General features: G+C 29.5%; 1 protein-coding gene across 1 annotated transcript in view; it reads right to left on the bottom strand.

The window, feature by feature from the left end:
* Positions 1-20135, bottom strand: part of vn (membrane-bound neuregulin protein vein) — a 374159-nt gene that overhangs the window by 238664 nt on the left and 115360 nt on the right. The window lies entirely within an intron of this gene.

Below are 20135 nucleotides of genomic sequence, written 5' to 3' on the forward strand. Positions count from 1 at the left end.
TGCAATCGCCTTTTTTTTAATAAATAAATAATAAAATGAGATTTGGGTTTGAAATACACAACCTAAGTTTCATTGCAATACAATTCAATCTTTGAACAGTTTATAAGAAAGAAAAACATATTAAATTAAGAATTCGTAATTAAGAACAGCCAGTTATTATAAACAACAAAAAGCATTAAAATTTTTGTTTTCCCGATTCCATTAATATTTTCTTATATAATTTTCGTAAATATGATATATATATATATATATATATATATATATATATATATATATATATATATATATATATATATATATATATATATAATACATATATATTAATCATATTTATGGCATTTGTTATAAATTACCTACAGAGTTTGAAAAAAACTGGAAAAATAAATAAGCATATTAGTTATTTTAGTTTGCACAAAGATACCCTAACGAAAAATCTAATAATTTCCATCATTATATCTTCGATTTTATATTCATCGGGAGTATACTTTCTGATTCAGACAAAGAGAGAATTCAATTAGGTTATTCTACACACACAACAGTAAATATACGCATAAAAATCAAACAGAATTTTATTTCAAATAAAATATTTGTCATTTGTATATTGGTTTATAATTTAGTCCAAGAAAAAATACTTTAAATATATTTAAAAAATAAATAAGATATAAAAGTTAAAAATTGACCGAAATACAAAAAACATAGGTATGTGAACATATCCACGGAATGATAAAATGTTTTTTCTAAAATGGCAGAAAATTTTACTACCTATTGAAATGTGCAACACAGAAAATATTTTAAAACTGTTAATTTATACCTTTGTAGTTCTCTGTCCATTACTTTCAGCTTCTTAAATTTAATTCTAGAATGCATTATTCATTAGTAAAAACAGTTGGGTTGCATCCAGCTGTAGTTTTTATTGTTTATTTTCTAAGTCATAGCAAAATTTTAAAAGCAGAACAGATTTTATCTTTAAATACACAGAATTCACTTTGCTTTAATTCATTAATTAAACATTGAAGTAATTACTTAAACTCACTTAACCCCCCTTATAATATAATTAACGATTTACGTACCGTAATAGTTTTTTATTTAGGACTGTTTTTTATTTAGTTTTTTTTTTTTGGACTGTCCAAAATTAGTGACCTAAAATTGTAACCAGTTACGAAATCAAGACAATAAACGAGTTTTATAGATAATTTTCTGTAATCCAAAAAATAATCAACAATGGACTTGATTTATAGAATAAACAACTTCTTTAAAGAAATAATATACTACTTACTAAAGAAAAGCAGTTTAGGGAAGATAATAAAATCAGGGCTAACTAATACATTTTTAAAGCTGCCTTAACATATTTTAAACGTGAACTCGCTTTCTATTACTGATTTAACAGTAAAAGATTATTTGGGATTTACGAAAAAATATATTATGTTAAAAAAAAAATCGTCATGTTTTTGTTCATACGATACTCCTTTTAAAGTATCTACCAGAAAGCGTTTAGATTTCTTACTTATATTTCTAATCTACCAGAAAGGATAATATTTGAAGATATGGACCTTTAGTAAGCATTTAAAGTAATAGAACCGTTTCCTTTTTCCAGTGTTTTAATTTATATATTCGGCGTAATAAAAAAAAAAGTATATTATTTAGACAAAATTAGTACCTATATAATAATACCTATATAAAATAGTAATACCTATATAAAAAATGCGGATGAAATGAGATAAAAATCTTTAAATTAATTTACTTTTAAGAGATTCTTTAAATGTACCAACCTTTCTTTGTCCGTTTATCATTCGGAACCACCGTAAGGTATTACTTCAGATGATGAATAAGGATGATATGCACGAATGTTAATGAAATGTAGTCTTGTACAGTCTCAAGTTGACCATTTCTGAGATTTTTAGTTAATTGAAACCCAACCACCAAATATCACCGGTATCCATGATCTAGTATTCAAATCCGTTTAAAAGTAACTGCCTTTAGTAGGGTTTGAACCTTAGAACTCTCGACTTTGAAATTAGCTGATTTGCGATGACGAGTTCACCACTAGACCAACCTGGTGGGTAAAACATCTAGCTACCTGTTCACAAGCAACAAATTTAAAAACTTTTTACTAATTGAATGAAGAAATATATATGAGTAGATTGGAGCATGAGTTCACTCGATGTACTAGTTCGCCAACCTCCGCGGCAAAGTGGTAGCGTTTGCGTCTTTCATTCGTAAAGTTCTAGATTCGAATCTCCTGATCAGGCTTGACTTTTTTTATATACTATAAATATTTCATATTATTTTCCAAGCAGAAATCTTAAGAGTATGTGGTATCATTTAACAAACTAAAATGTTTAGCAGTAGATTTTCTTAAAATATTTGCTTTTAAAGTGAAGAAAAGTTAAAAGATGATTTTAGTTTTCGTTGAAGTTTTATTATTATTTTTTTTTTTTTAAATGCTGGTTACCTAAGCAATTTGATGATTATAGATGAAATTCAATAATTTCGAAATCTTTCATTTGCAACAAGAAGACACTTAACTGTATTACATATTGATATGTGTGTGACTAAATCAAATAACACGCTTAATAGCTAAGTGATTGGACGACAGCGCTTCATAGAAATGGCGTCGTATTAGAACTCACTTTATAACAATTTTTTTCTGGAATATTGGGTTGAATAAAATATGTAACCAAAAATACTGAGAAAACTAAACGAAGAAATTTAATCAACTTTTGGAGAAATAAATTCAGATGAAACGTTATATAAAGCACTTTCTTCAGCGCTTAACAATCAATATAAAGATATAGTGATGTGAAGGAGACACTGAAAATACAAATCTTACTCCTGATTACATATATATTTGTTTTATTTAAATAAATTTTGGGTTACCCGTTATTTACTGTATTAAAAATATTTTATTACTTAAAGTAATTCAGTATGTTGAACGATATTTTAAGAATAATTAATGATTCAAAGGACTTCACACATGGTAGATAGTAATTTAACACCCACCGGGTTGATTTAGTGATGAACGCGTCTTCTCAAATCAGCTGATTTGGAAGTCGAGAGTTCCAGCGTTCAATTCCTAGTAAAAGTAGTTATTTTTATACGAATTTGAATACTAAATCGTGGATACCGGTGTTCTTTAGTGGTTGGGTTTCAATTAACCACACATCTCAGGAATAGTCAAGCTGAAACTGTAGAAGACTACACTTCATTTACAAACATACATATCCTCATTCATCCTCTGAAGTAATACCTGAACGGTAATTCCCAGAGACTAAAGAGGAACAAGAAAGAAAGATTAAAACTTGAAACTCACCGGTTTAACGAATTTTTTAGTATTTTTTTACAAATCGCCATGTTTCCATTCTCACTCACTGAAATTAAAATAATAGTTTATTAACTCCTTGAAAACCAATGAAAAAAAGTCCAAATAGGAAGTAAAAAATTTTGACAAATTTATTATCCTTTTTTTAACGGTAGGTGATAGAAAATTAGTTACATTTATATTTTAACCTAAGTTACTAACGTGTCCTATACAACTAGAAGAACTTTTTTCTTAATCTCATTTAATATAGGATATCTAAAATGATTCTAGTTATTTTATCAGTCACTACTCTGAATCATTAAAATTTAACATATTTCATAATGAGACTTGTTGTTCTAAGAAATTCTTACATGTTATGCCTGGCTTGCACCCAAATAACAATCTGTTTAAAAATTTATTTTTTAAATTTATCTTTACACGTCACTCATGTAAAACTACTTTTAAGCACTAAAATATTGTCAACAACATTTCTTTACGATTTTTTTTTTAATTTACATCGAAAATGTTTCATAGATTTTGTATATTTATGTAAGTACATATTTTTGTAACAAAAAACATATGAAGTGTAATAGACAGAAATATTTTAAAGATACTGTGGGTATACTGGTTATGTCTAAAATTACACAAGCTAAGAATAATGTTTTAACTGAACTTAAAATTAAACACGGAAATGTAAAGAAATGAACAAGACGTAATGTTTTTTTTACTTACTTATTATTATTATATTTTTACATAGTATTTTTTAATAGTTGTAGAACACTTTGAAATCAGCTATTTATTTTAGATTGTTTTTTCTTTTAATCGATTTACTTGCATTACTAATTCACTAGAAAAATATATTTATCACATAAATGACGTAAAATTTTGAAATGTCATAAAATTTCATTTCATATAATAAGAAATTTTTAGTATTTTTATCTATATTAATTATATATGTTTAAACTAACTTTGGGATAATTTTGTACGAATCTTATGGCAAATCCATTTAAAAACGAAATTATGTAACAGAAATATTTTAATAGATTTTTAATGAATTCCTATCAAACATTTTTTTTACTGCTATATTTCAACTTAACCTCTCAAAATAATATCCAATAGAAGCAGGAGTCCCTCAAGGTAGTATTTCAGCACCAACGTTTTTCATCCTATTTTTTATTTCCCAAAATTGAAGACACCAGTAACGACTTCCGGGTACAACATTTCCATTCTTTTCATACACGAAGATTCTACAATAATGTTGATTTGCAATACCACTTGAATTATATTTAGGACTAGTAGAAAAAGTGCTAATACATAATAAGTAACAAGTTTTAAACAAAAGCATAAAACAGAATATTTACAACTTTCTTTCTCAATTAGGTTTCGGTAAATTTTTTTCAAGTTTTTCAGAAAACCGAGTCCATCCTGGGAATCAATTATATGGGTCATTACTACAAAAAAAAATTTCTTTAATATTTTGAAAATTCGTATAACACTCATTTTTCCTTGGACTCTAATATGATTACGAATCACTTTGTACCTATCTCTTTGCTTACATAATAAATGTGTAATCGTTTTTTTTATAGATTAGCTTTTCATTTTTTATCAAGGAAATATAAATCCGAGTTTAGCACTGATTTACTGTGTTCCTTAACCTTATCATAAATATGTAGCAGATGTTTTTTTTATGGTAATTTTACAATCTGTTACGTATAATAACTAACAGTTGTAAATTTTCTTCCATAACAAATAGATTGCTTTCGAAGAAGAGTTTTACAGGCTGAAATAAGAGAAAAAAATGTACAAAAACTTTCTATGGGGTTATAATTTAAAAAGATTGTACACATTTCTTAATAACTCGATATATGAAGTTTAAACTTTCAAAGATTTTTTGAGAAACATTTAAAACGAAGGGAGATAATGAAAATAAACATATATTTAGTTTTAAGAGATGGCGGGCGATTTTTTGAAAATTATTTTGGATTATTTATAACATGGATTGTAAGTAAGAAATTTGTTTTAATAAAGTTTTCTCTGAAATACCTCAGAAAAAACGAAATTGATTTTGAACTTGATTGGTTTTAAAATTGGTTATCGAGTTATCTCCCCAACCACTTAACGAATTTTGAAAAAAAATATATGTATAATCAATACCACCATATATAGAAATATTTGAGCCAAATTTGAAGAAAATCGGTAAGAGGCAAAAAGCAATGAGATACACATTCGTATTTACATACTTTTGTTTTTTGTTTTTTTTTTTTTTGATTTGGATGAACTAGTGGACCCTAAAACGTAAAAATTTGCAAAAAACCAAATACTCATTTTTGATATGCCCGCCGTGCTTTCTTCTATTAACGTAAGTAATTTAGCTGTATTTACAGGAAAAGTAAAAAATAGTATCTCATTTGAGACTTAATATGAAGTCTTACGAATAAAGTAGTTTTCGTAGCTTTCCTCACTATCTTTCTGTTTAGCATCCAAAACCACCGTAAGGTATTACTTCAGACGATGATTTGTATGAATGTAAATGAAGTGTAGTCTCAGGTAGACCATCCCTGAGATATGTGGTTAATTGAACCCCAACTACTAATAACGGCTGATTCAATATCTGTTTAAGAGGAAGCGGAAGAGTTCGTATCGTTTCTCTGTGTACTGCCGTGCTGTGTGCTACTGTGTGTACAGGTCCGTGTTCCGTGTGTACTGCGAGAGCAGTGACTCGGCGGAACATCTTCCATTGCGCCAGGTAGACCGAGGATAAAAGGGAAGTCCTTACGGTGATTGGCGATGTTACGCCTGACAATATCGTAGCAGCTTTGCTGCATCGTTCTAGAAATTGAACCTCGATCACTGGCATGACTGATGGTATTCTGAGAAGGAAGACTTTTGAAGAACTACAATACGAGGATTACGGTGAATAAAAAGAGTCGGAAGAGGAAGAACAGTAATTGGGCAAGGCAAGGGATTACAAAAAACCATAGACCAGGTAGGGGTTCCTCTTTGGGGGGGCCCTCATTAGAGACGAGGCAAGAAGAAGGCCTAGTCGTGGCCGTCCGGGTGGTGCTGCTGGGAACGGCGTAGCCGGGCCCAGTATGGCTAGTCGGGTGGTTAGAGGCAATAGCACCCCCGTATCCACGAGGCAATAACACCGGTATCCACGATCTAGTATTTAAATCCGTATAAAAGTAACTGCCTTTACTAGGACCTTAGAACTCTCTACTTCTAAATCAGCTGATTTGAGACCACGAGTTAAATACTAGACCGACCCGGTTGGTTTGCCTTTCTCACTATGAACAATATAAGCGTTTTTAGTTAAGGCAAATCGGTACGTCAGGCCAGCAAAATATAGTAACATTACATTTATAGGTGAACATTAAACATTAAACAATTTAAACATTTAAACATTAAAACATTAAAACATTAAAAACAATTAAAACATTAAACATTTAAACAAAAAAAAATTTACTAGTATCTAGTTCAGGTGTTGTAGATCCATTCCAACTTGTATCGTATTGGAACAGGTTAATAAAACTAATTTTATTTTTAGATAAAGCAGTATCCCTACTTAGTAGGAGAACATTACAGAGATATCTCTACAAAATTTTAATTGAAAATATGAAATGAATCAAATTTTTTTTTGACTTGATAATAATCATCTTAAAAGCAATTAAGTAACATTAAATAGATATTAACAGATTAAAAAATATATATTACGTAGTAGAGAGGAATTGGTATTTAAGAAGCATTTTGTAAAGTGCTAATTTGGAGTTAGTTCATTTTGTTGATGATGTGAAAGTAAAAAAAAAGAAGAGAAGTGGAGGCGTTTGAAATATAAAACCTAGATGAGATTAGAGAATTGAAGGATTAATCAGAAAAATTCAGTATAGAAAAGCTAACTTGTTGCAACATATTATGGAAGGAGAAAAATTGATTAAAATGGTACTTGAAGCACGATTGGTAAAAAGACCAAAAAAGAGATGTCAAAAAAAATTCAAATTACAGACGACCTTAAAGAAAACGGGAACTATCAGGAATTCCTTATAAGTTTAACTGAAAAAGAACAGTCCACTGGACATAAAAAAAAAAACGTTAAATGTGGAATTGGAATTGTATTGTATCTTTATAATGCATCAAATAAATTATACAAATCATCATTGAATTATTAACACATTATTTAATCGATATGTTTTAAATAAAAAATAACAATAATAATAATAACGTTAAAAAAATAATAAAATAAATCTTGTTTTGAAAATACGATTTTACGAAATTTTATAATAACTTATAACAAAATAAATTTTATTTAGATAAATAGTTTTAAAAAATAATGGGGTTCACAATAAAAACTTTACCACCTGGATATGGTCGGATGACCTCAATACGGCGTTTCCAAGAAGCTCGCCACTGACTTGACCAACTAAAGCCAGTGTACAACTTCTCTCCTCATCTATTCCGTCTTCTTCTTCTTCTTCTTCGTCTCCTCCTCTTTTCCCCCCTTACAACTTTTACAGTATTAAAACGCAGATGCCAATGCATCTGCTACGTCTATTATAGCATAATACAACTGTTATATTTATTCTTAATAGTTTTATTGCGATTCGATATTTTATTATTATTTTTGTTATAATAAACCTACATAATATTCCCTTTCTTATACTTATTTATACTTGTAGATTCATTAACTTTTTAATATTTATCGCTTAAATTTTATTTTTTGTATATTTATTAGATAGATTATTTCAAAAATTAAATTATTAATTTTATAGAATTTTCGTCATGAAAAATGTAATGAACAAATGGTTTAGTGATAAATATTCTGCTTATCCATCTCAAATGGTATATTTTCCCTTACTCAGCTAAGTCAGTGTGTGTGTGTGTGTGTGTGTGTGTGTGTATATATATATATATATATATATATATACATATATACATAAAACAAAATATGAAGTGTATAATTTATTTTTTAACTTTAACCGTTGTATTTATTTTTTTATAGCTTTGATGAATGGATATCATCTGATATATATCATCTAATATCCATCTGATATACGAGATACGAAAGGTAAAATTTATTGTCTTTAATAGCAATTATCTTATCTATATAGTTATTCCTGGACAGACTTAAATTCTAGTCTGGCATGGTTATATGTAACTGCACATTTTGGCTTACAATTAACGATTAAGGCATTGAAAAACCATTTCATTCCTCAAATGGCGCTATGCTGTTTTCAGGAAAAATTGGGGTGTTATAAATTTGCATATAAATGTTTAGTTTATGACATTGCCGTCACACATACAATATTTATGATATTTTCCTCATAATTTTGTAATTAAAAAAGAATATATATATAAAATTATTTAAGGGTATCACTTATGTTTTGTTACAAATAAACGGATAATTAAATTAACAATTAATACAATCCGCCTTACCAGCAGGTTGATACGTTCTTTAGATCTTTCGGCTTACTTGGAAGCCATCAACAGTTAAAATTAATGCATTAAAATCAAAGTTTAAAAATCTTAGTTAAAATTTAATTTATCATAGTTAAGTATTCCTAGTATACTAGTAGGAAGATGATCCCACCTCGTAGCGTGTCAGGTCGCTACACCACCCTCTCCGTTCCTTGCCAGTAATGGCTTTAACGGAGGAAGTAGGACCGGGACAGTCATGATTGTTTTTAGTTGCATTAATTTTAAATGCATTTTAATTTTAAATGAATTAATTTTAACTGCTGATGATGGCTTCCGAGTAAGCCGAAAGATCAAGAGAACGTATCAACGTACTGGTAAGTGGATTACATTGTTAATTTATTTATTTAATATATCAGCGGTACCATGTTTGACAAATTAAACAGATAATTATTAATAAAATATTAGTAATCAATAAGTTATACATTTCGGAGGTGCGTTTATTTATATATTTATAATTTTCATGAAGAAGGATCAAAGGATTTTCATCAAAAAAAGATAAATTCGCCTTTGTTATGTAAAGTATACAAATAAAAAATAGAATATATGAGTTGGTATATATAGATGATATATATATATATATATATATATATATATATATGAATTGAAAAATCCAGAATAATGGAGGACATTACGGAATTTTGTCAAACTTCAATTAAATATTGGTAATCAAATAAAAATGCTTGAAAAGAGAATTTCATGTGTATTGTGTATTACACAAATAATATATATATATATATATATATATATATCTGTACCTATAAAGCAAATTTTCATGACTGACTAACTGGTGCATCAACGCCCAGCAAAAATTACTGAAGATAAAATGATGAAAATTTGTATACACGTTATTCTTGTTACGATATAAGGCCACACTACTACTACCACTCTTACACTATGAAAGGACTAAGAAATTCCTATTTTAAATGATTAAAATAGACTAACAATGAAATTTACTTTTTTTTTCTTTTTCTTTTTTTCGCTAACAAATGAAGATATCAGCTAGATTTTTCGTGTGTGTAATCGTTATGTGAATATATAAAAACCATATCTAATTTTTTTTTTTTAAATTCCGAGTTTTAAGGGTTAAAATGTTTTTTTTATAACCCGGATTTTTTTTTTCAATTTCTCGATAACAAATGAAAATATCAACTTGATTTTTGGGGTGTGTAATTTTCATAAAATAATCTAAAAACTAATTTCTAGATTTTTCGAAATTTAACCTTGTAAAGGGTGAAGAAAGGTAAAACTAATTTGAAAAATTATTTCTAATTTTCCCCATTTCCGGCTGTATTAAATGAGATATTCACTAGATTGGGGTTTGTAAATTACTCTTCAGATAAACATCTAAAAATCAAAAACGATTGAAGATAAATTGATGAAAATCTGTATATACGTCCTTCTTATCGTTTAAGTGCACACTAAGACAGGATTGTTTGAAATTCCGAGTTTAAAGGATTAAAATTGAGTAACAATGAAATTTACTATTTTTTGAATTTTTCTGAATTTAAAAAAAATTTTTTTTTTTTTTTAATATTGGTTTGTCTAATTTTCATATGAATATCTGAAAACCGAGTTTAGGATTTTTTTTTAAAAATTCAACCTTGAAAGGGATAAAGGGTTAAACATTTTGAACAATGGTTGCAAATTTTCCACATGGGCGACGCGACTCTCTGCATCTGCTTCCGATTACTTGCTAAAAAATATAAAATAAAAGCAAGTAAGAAATTTAAAAAAAAATGAGAATCGAAATACTATTACCTCCTAGTAGTGATTGTAGGGTAACGCTGTAACCGAGAAAAATACATTGATTACCAGTTACAACTAATATTTTTAAGATTGAGGCTGACTCTTTTGAAACCCACATTCTTAGATCATGATGATTTCGAATCCTAAACTGACTGAACAAACTGTTGCTCTGACGAAATTACAATACACTGTTATTTATTTTATAAATTCAACAAGCTTTAATCTTCAGTTATCATTATTATTCTGAGTTTAATGAATACAGCGGCATCCAAGGGCTGCTCCTTGGAATATAAAGCTAATTTTTAAAGGTTAGGAATAATAACCGTCTTTGACCACTACCACATTTTACTTTTTTTGTTTTCGTAATTTTGTAGAAAATTAGAGCGTGAACATTTTTTTAATTAAATTATTTTAAATTAAAAAAAAAATTAAAATAGATGAGAAAAATAGCTAAAAATTATTATTATTTTTAAATAAATAAATTGACAAAAATTTATTATACTTTTTAATTTTGTATATTTACACACGCGCGCGCGCACACACACACATCTTTTAAGGACATCTGTTTTCAAAAAATTGTTCCAGTTAAAACATAAAAGGAAAATACCAAACTAATAATCGTTTTTTTCCCGATCAGTGCAAGGACCACTTAAATTTCAATTCCTTTTGTTCTGAGTTTCTATCTTTCTCCTCCAGAATTCTTTTGTGGTTTTCGTTCTTCTGTCCAGCACATGCGATCCTTTTCTTTTTTCCATTCACAAGACCCTCAATTCGTATTTTTTCTATTTTGATATTTTTTTATTTCTATATTTGCTTTTCTTAGGTCTCCCTTTACTTTTTATATGAATGGGGTCGGAGTTTTATATTTCCAAAATTTTATTGGTAAAAATACATTTTAGATTTTCATTGGCAAAAAATAACATAATTTACAAGCTTAAATTTTTTATTTTATTCAACGCAAAAGTAATGTTAAATTAAAAAAATAAATAAACGAGATACTAATATATTTTTATGAGGTTGTTTTTAAAATTTTAAACATCACTCGTAAAATATAATTTGTCTTAAAAAATCTTATTTTCAATAATTTAAAAAGAATTAAATTTAAGATTTTAAGATTACGAGTAAAATAATATTTTTTTATTAGAGCCCCGATGACGCTAGTATTATAAAAATTTTTAAAATGAACTATAATATTAAAAAAAATTTCCTAAACTTTTTCTAGCGAAATTTTACTTTATAATATATATATATATATATATATATATATATATATATATATATATATATATATATATATATAATTAAAGAAACTTCGCAGTAAAATTTTATTACTGTGTTAATTATTGTTGAGACTTATTATTACTGTTACTGCTGAAACTAATTAGTGAAATAGTATCCTTGAATTTTCAATAAGCAATAAAATATATTTTATTTCTTTTAATTTTTTTAATTATATTATTGTTAGACATATTGGCTGATTGAAAATGAATAGTTGTGAGAAATCAGTATATTATGAGTATTATTATTGTGAGACATTTTCTTTGCTTTGTATATAATCGTTTGTTTTCTTATTTAAATAATTATTTTTATTATTAATAATTATTAATCGGTCAAAGCTCGTCCTGACCTATCTATTTATCCAGTATGTTCACTGGACCCCCATTCTGTTAAAATTCTCATGTTTCTGAGAATAATACTAATAAATAACAATGAAGCCTGTACAATTTATAAAAAAAACTATCAGTGTATTGTAATTTGTTGAGAAAAAGATTGGTCAGCACAGGAGTTGAAACTACTGATTTTAAAATACTTGGCCTCCATATTAAAAATAATACTTATAACTGATTACCCTTCCTTCGTACGGGTAAAAAAGAATTTTGCATGATTTTTAGCTTTACCTGACAAACATCACGAGGAATTGACTGTAGTTTGTATCTCATTTTTGTATGTTTTAACGTTATTTTTTTAACAATTTAATGTTTTTAATTTTTTGGGGGGGAAATTTTTTGAACAACATATCTTTAAAGTTGTCGACAAAGTTGTGGAACTTTCCTGTCACGCGGTTTTTTCTGATTCACGGCAACACATACATACACGCAAAACTTAAATAAAAATATTTATGAATTTAATTAAATGTAATATTTTTTGTCTATTTCATTCAATGATTCTAACTAAAGCGCGCGCGGATACCATAATTCATTAGTGCGGGTGTGGCGATACTAGCGGCCAGTTTAAATACTTTTTTATACTTTAAATGTTGTTCATTATTTAATTTACCACTCCCCTGTGACGTTACAACATTGCGCACGACTACAGCAGCTGTACGTCAGTGCTACACTAGCGCTCCTTGTCTACTAATGACACATTATACCCGCTTAACCACTTGTTTATTAAGAGCATTTTTTAGGGTGGGGATGCGATTTTGCAAAAATCTTTTTCTGGAAATATTATTATTTTTTAATTGTTAACAAATGTGCCTAAGAAAAATAAGAATTTAATTAGGCGAAATCTCGAGATACTGAGGGTGACCTTGCTCTACAGCCTCACCACATTACCTTTTAAATTGAAAATTTAATGGCATCAGTGCTTCATATATAGAATTCATGTGGCCAAGTTTGGTCAAAATTCTAGAGGTATATGGTGATTTAGGATGCGACGTCTAACACCGAACACACATACATACGAACATCCGGAAAATTTCCATCCATTATTTTTGGGTCCCATAGGTGTTAAAACGTAAAGATCCGGTGAAAATCGCATATGCCCAAACTGGACCGATTACAATACTTTCCCTTCTACAGCAATAGTTCTGTTATAGTGCTAGGCGAGAAAGTCAGAAACGGCTTGTAAACAATATTTACAGCTTTTCTCTCTGTAGTGTGTGTGTGTGTCTGTGTAAATATATATACATATTTCTTTCTCAGGAGACTCTGGAACAAGCCACATAAAGTTGCCCATGCGAAAAGCATTGGCTGTTTTAAGTGGAGACCAACCATTTGAAGCGTCTGCCTTGTGACTTATTTATTGTCATCGAAAAAGTAACTTTAAGTGGATACTGGAGGCGCTTGAAAGTGAAGGACAAGTCTGAAGGAATTTACGCCTTAGACCGTGGCACATTTAAAGCTACTTTTCTCGAAAACCGAACGATATCGAAAAAAGCGGAGACTTTTGTAGAAAAATTTAATTTTCAACTAGATTTTACTCCAAAATAAATATTGCATGTAGTATCTAAATTCGATTAGACCAACGGCATTTGACCATAGTAAAGTTGAATATCGGCATGCAACAGAATCCGGTATTTCCGCAAGCCGTTCAAACAACCACCATCTTGAAACGGTGAAATGTTTCGTAACAGCAATAGTCCTATGTTCTTTACAGATATAAAAATTATGCTCATCCAAAATTTCAGCCTTAATCGTTTTAGGAATTTTTGCGTGAAAGAGTAACAAACTCGAAGAAAACATTAGATTTACAAGGGATATCTCTAAAGTAAAGACCGCTGGGAAATTTCTCTCCTTAAGGTTGGCGAACCTGTGTCATTAATGGCCACACTAGCAATGTACACATTGCATTATTGTCTGCAAGTTGTAGCGTTGTAGTATATTTGATTACGTGTGAGTTATTACGTTAAAAATGAATAAGAAAATCGATGTTGCTGCTGACTATGATATACGTAGTCAAACGTTTTGTAAACCATCAAAAAGTTAAGGCGGCTGAAATTTATAGGCAGTTGGTTGCTGTGTTCGGTGATAATGTAATGAATGAAAGAATCATCCGCATATGGTGTGAAAGGTTTAGAAATAATTTGCATGATTAAGAACGTTCGGGGAGACCCTCGATAATCACCGAGGACTTGTTTAAACGCATCGATGCTGAAATCATAAAAGATCATCGCTCAACGATATTCGACCTCTCTTTTCCTGTTTAGCCTCCGGTAACTACTGTTAAGATAATTCTTCAGAGGATGAATGAGGATGATATGTAATGAGTGTAAATGAAGTGTAGTCTTGTACATGCTCAGTTCGACCATTCCTGAGATGTGTGGTTAATTGAAACCCAACCACCAAAGAACACCGGTATCCACGATCTAGTATTCAAATCCGTGTAAAAATATCTGGCTTTACTAGGACTCTAACGCTGGAACTCTCGACTTCCAAATCAGCTGATTTGGGAAGACGCGTTCACCACTAGACCAACCCGGTGGGTTAACGATTTTCGACCAGGCCCTTCTATTTCTTGGTGTTTCAAGAGCTGTTATTGATCGCATTGTTCATGACCATTTAGGCTTCAGAAAGATTTGTGCACCTTGTTTGCCGCACGTCTTAACGGAACGTGACAAAAAAATCCGAATGGGAACTGCTTTGGAATTTTTGATGCGCTTCAAAGAAAAATGTCATGAGTTCCTTAATTCAATTATTACCGGCGATGAAACATGGATTTTTTATTACACGACAGGGAGAAAACGCCAGTCAAGTGAATGGCATCATCCTCAATCACCAACCAGACCAATAAACGTCAAGCCATAGCTAATTGGACGCAAACTTATGGCCAGTCTTTTGGGATCGGTTTGGTATACTGGTGATTGACTTCATGCCACGTGGAAGGACTATAAATGCAGAAGCCTATTGTGAAACTCTTCGCAAGTTACGGCGCGCCATTCAAAATCGACAACGTGGGCGACTGACCGACGGCTTCGTCCTTCTGCACGATATGCACGTCCACATGTGGAAGGTCCGACACGTGATTTACCGAGAACATTTTCATGGGAAATTTACGATCACCCACCACAAAGTCCAGACTTAGCTCTTTCTGATTATCATTTGTTTGGGAAATCGAAAGAAGTTTTGAGTGGTAAGCAATTCGCGGGTGACGATTAACTTAAAAATGTTGTTGGCTAAATGGACTGGCGCCAGAAGAATACGACGAGGGTATATTGAAGCAGTTTTTACGGTACAATAAATATATTAATTCATGTGGCGATTAAACAGAGAAGTAGTATAAAGGTATTCAGTTTAATAGAAATTAAAAATATTTATAAAGTTTTCAGAAAAGTTTTTTTTTTTTACAATGAAACTGTTTTTACTTTAGAGATAACTTCTCGTAGATATGCGTATTTTTAATCATCATTATTCATGCCTGGTAATAAAATTTTAGTTGGAAAGTAAAAAAATTTAATAAAATCATTTTTATAAAAATCATTAACACAGCTTTTTAGTATTTTATAACATAATATTATTTTAAAATCGTTAAAAAAAATATATCTGATGGCCGGAAATGGAACCCGAATTAGTTGACCCAAGCAAGCTGATGGCCGGAAATTTATCGATCCAGGCAATCACTAAAGAGGCAACTATGGTGACCATTACACCATCATCGGTGTTTGTTAAGAGTGATTTAAGATAAATATATCTAGATATACATCACGAGTATATATGATTAAAATTAATTTCTTTTTTGGATCCGATAACTGGGTTGAAGCTGGCATGAAAGGATTGGAATTATCCAATCCTTTCTGTTCAGTGCTAATTTTTTTTTAATTTTAACAAATTTAAATCAAATTACATTCTCAATTATTATTTCGTATATTCCAGTTTTTGTCATTCTCTACGGTTTTTTCCTACTACACGATACATCATCAGTAAACGAACTATATCTTTATGCATGGCCCTCCAACTTAGCTTGTCTAATTACAAGGTCCTGACAACCATTTTAATTTTGTTTTTAAAGGACAATGATATCTTTTCAAGATTGTATTTTTTTTTTAATTATCATTGCTTTTTTCAAATAAAAAAAAGAAATGCAAGTTTTTCTGGGTAAAAGCAGAAGCATTACGAATTATTGTTAGAAGAGTGTTGTTTCTCAAAGGGGAACATTTGGATGAAAATTTTATAATATTTTACTCGACAAAAGATTTAAAACTAATAAAAAATTACTTTAATATTAAAGAAATTTAATTCTTCATTTTTATGAAGACAACATTGTAAAACGTTTTCCAAACAGCGGCGGCTCGCGTATAGCCACTGTGGAATTGCAGCAACCCCTTATTTCCACTTGATATCATCAATAACATTTAATATAATGAGTCCTTTTTTCTTTAATCCTTTCTTTATACTTGTAAAAAATATAATACTGAAATTTATCGTCAGTAGCCATTTCCCAGTTTATGAAAAAGATAAAAAAATCTTTGTATGGAACTGAACTATTCACAGTTCCATAGGTGTGGTTTTTGGCTGTTGTGCGCATACGCACATAGGAAGCTGCACGCAAGGTTGCGAGGGAGAGAGAGCACTGTCGCTCTAATTAAAGGACAATCATGAGTTCTTTTATGAATATCTAGTCCGTGTTCTAATGTAACGCATAATATTTTTATTATTGGACAGCGGATTCAGTGTTGTAAGGGAGTTAATAGCTGTTAAAGTTGTAGGCGTAGCAGTTCAATCCAAATTTTTAATTAATCCCTTTTTCCATTGATTTATTTCTTTTTGTCAGCCTTTATTGCAGATTTAAAAATAGTATTTTTTTAATTATAATACTAAAACAGCTAAGTACAATTCATCCCGATTAGATGTAATCGGGATGAATTCTATGAGGAAATTACCAAAAACTTTTTATGCCGACTTTAATGAAATCATATATAAAACGATGTTAAATTTGTTGGAGTAGAGACAAAGCCTGTATTCTATCAATAAACTGGTTGAAAAAGAAATATATATGACTAACTACTAAATTTTGCTTATTTAATTTACGGAAATAAAATAATCTAACAATTTTTTTCACAATAAGAAAAAATAAAAGTGAATAAATTGTATTACTGTAGAAACACACCAGTTAATAATTTTCATTTCTGAAAATCATTTTTATATTATATACATACACAATGTTGGTCTAATATGGAATGGATTTTTTGCTTACTCAACGGGAACCTCCTCTTCAATCCTGTTATCACCCCAGGAACTTACACAAACACGATAGAATCGGGATAAGTCGGGCGGAGGATTATCACCAGAGTGGTAGATAATTACGTCTTTACGAAGTGCACGAACACTGTGATGGAGGATGGGTAGGTAATCTAGCTAGCATAGGACAGGTACACTTACATGCATAACAAGATAGTCTCGGGCTCGGGTAGGCAGATTAATTTTTTTTTCTAGGAACGTTGATAGATTTTTTATTTTACAATAATGATATAGGCTCGGGATAAGACGAATGAGTTTTGAATCAGAGTTCATATATAGTTAAGCTAGATGTGCACTTTTATAGGGAAGGGAGATAAAGAAATAGGCTCGGAAGCCCGCATCCTCACCCGTCTTGACACATCTCAAACCGCAAACAAATCTTCGGTTACACATACAGTATATACTATAGGATCGCATAGGCAGGTAAGTATTTGGTGAGTAATGAACCCTCACCAAGTACTTCATGCCAAACGTAGAAAAAGTGTGTTTTAGCAGGACGGAGTGGACGTTTCCCGTAAAATAATATTAATATTTTTTTAATTACTAATTTACTAAATAATTAAAAACAGAGAATATGCTTCATCTATTATTTACCAATGAACTATAAATAAATCTTAATAAAAACTAATATTTTTACACAGAAGAATTCACTTTATTTATTCTTTTTATAAGTTACCTCGACATAAAATATTCGTTTTTGGAAAGTGGGAAAACTTAAAAAAATTTAATAAAGCAAAATTGTTTATTTTTTCAAAACATATTAAATCTGACTTGGTTGGATCATAAAAAGACTGTCATATTACAGTTACTGAATGAGAATGTGTGAAGACAATATTCTAGGTAAACTTGTGTATTTAATTAAAATTTTTTAACTTTCCTCAAGAATTCTTCCTGCGGAGTATGATGATTAAATATTCTCGTATTTTCTTGTGTACTCGAGTTCTCCAACTGGTTTTAGCCTTAATTTTAACAACATTCATGTTACATATACAAAATTGAAATTTGAATTTTGTAATTTTTCCATATTCTATATCAATACAGAATACAATATTTTTATTTCATTTTATGCTGAACAGTTACAAAATTGGTTTGAGTGTTATATTTTACTTCAGTAAAAGAAAAGCGTTTTACATATGTATTCGTACGGTTCTTGTATTTATTAAAATCCTGATTTTTATTTTTTTGGTACCCTGAAACATATCTCGTAATTACTATTTAGAAGAACAACAGAAAGGTGCCCATTTTAAAACTAAACAAAAACGTAATACTTCATGTATTCTTGTATTAGAGCACGAATGATGCACATAAGTTGAAATAGATGACTTTCAAAATTTCTCCTTGAAAAGTATTTTTCGATTAAAAAACATAAAATATTGAAAGACTAGAATCAAAACGTTAGAGGTCATAGGCATGTATTACATTATTCTCTATGCACAGCCTAAAAAAAAAAACAACAGACTACGTCCAATTAGAGGGTTATATCTTATTTGTATTGTCATATAAGTTTTTATGTTTTGTTAAAACATTTTATAGTAGAGCCTTCATTCCTTTATGTTGCCATGTCTAATTTAAATAAATTCATGCTTAATTTATTTATTAGCGTGTCAAAAAATTGCTACACTATAAATTTTGCGGTAAAAATAACGTTACCGGTAATTTAGAGATTTTATAATTATTGCCAAATTCGTAAAAAATGAAACGGATTAAATAAATTTAGAAAATCTCATTAATACTTTTCCGGAAAAAAATGATGAGACATTCTCTATACGATAGACTTTCTCTAGCAGTTAGACATCACTTAAATGTAACTTTTTTAAATAAGTGGATCGACCTATCAACTACAGTGGCGGACCTACCAACTGGTCCACCACTTCAGTTATCGAGAAATCTGGAGCAGCAAAATAATGCGACCATTTATTTACTTTCAATGAGATTGTTTTAGATGCATCATACTTAAATTTTTTGACGAATAATTTGCCAGAAATACAACAAACATATTTACACAGGTAATAGAACTACCCGGTCGGTGTTCCTTCAAGTATTAATTCCTACCTATTACACAAAAGAGAACTGCTCTTAAAATTATGAAAACTGTTTTCTTAATTTCTTTATTTTATTATTATTGAACGTATTTCAGTAAAAAAAAAAATAATAAAAATGTTAACAGTTACCACCATATGGGTTGTTGGATCCTTTTTTAAACAAGCTCTACATTATCCTTCTTCTAACGTCAAATTTCATTATCTTTGTTTTAATTTTAGTTTACTTTCAAATGGAATTTCTCCCCCCCCAAAAAAAAAATTGGAAGAATATTATTTCTTCCAATTTTTTAATCTAATCTAAAAACGTTATTATTTGTTGTTTTTATTTTTTTTGTGTCACGAGTAATTCATCAAAATGCTTAAAAGAACTTTGTTTGTGGGAATATGGAAATGGAAATCTGTAGCATATAAACAATGCCATTATTATTTATTCCAACACTTTTATTACTCTTTTCATTAAGGAAAAAAGTGAAAGTTATAAACAACATTCTAGTTCACCCCTTTTTTTCGGCTTGCCTTTCGTAATTTTTTTATTCATATCTTCAAATAATTCTTGATTTATAATTATAATTTTTTTTTCTATATTTCAGTAATTTTTTTTTTTTTAATTTAAAAATAAAA

Source organism: Lycorma delicatula, chromosome 10 (genome assembly GCF_047948215.1).
Source record: "Lycorma delicatula isolate Av1 chromosome 10, ASM4794821v1, whole genome shotgun sequence".
In the NCBI taxonomy this organism is placed as follows: domain Eukaryota; kingdom Metazoa; phylum Arthropoda; class Insecta; order Hemiptera; family Fulgoridae; genus Lycorma; species Lycorma delicatula.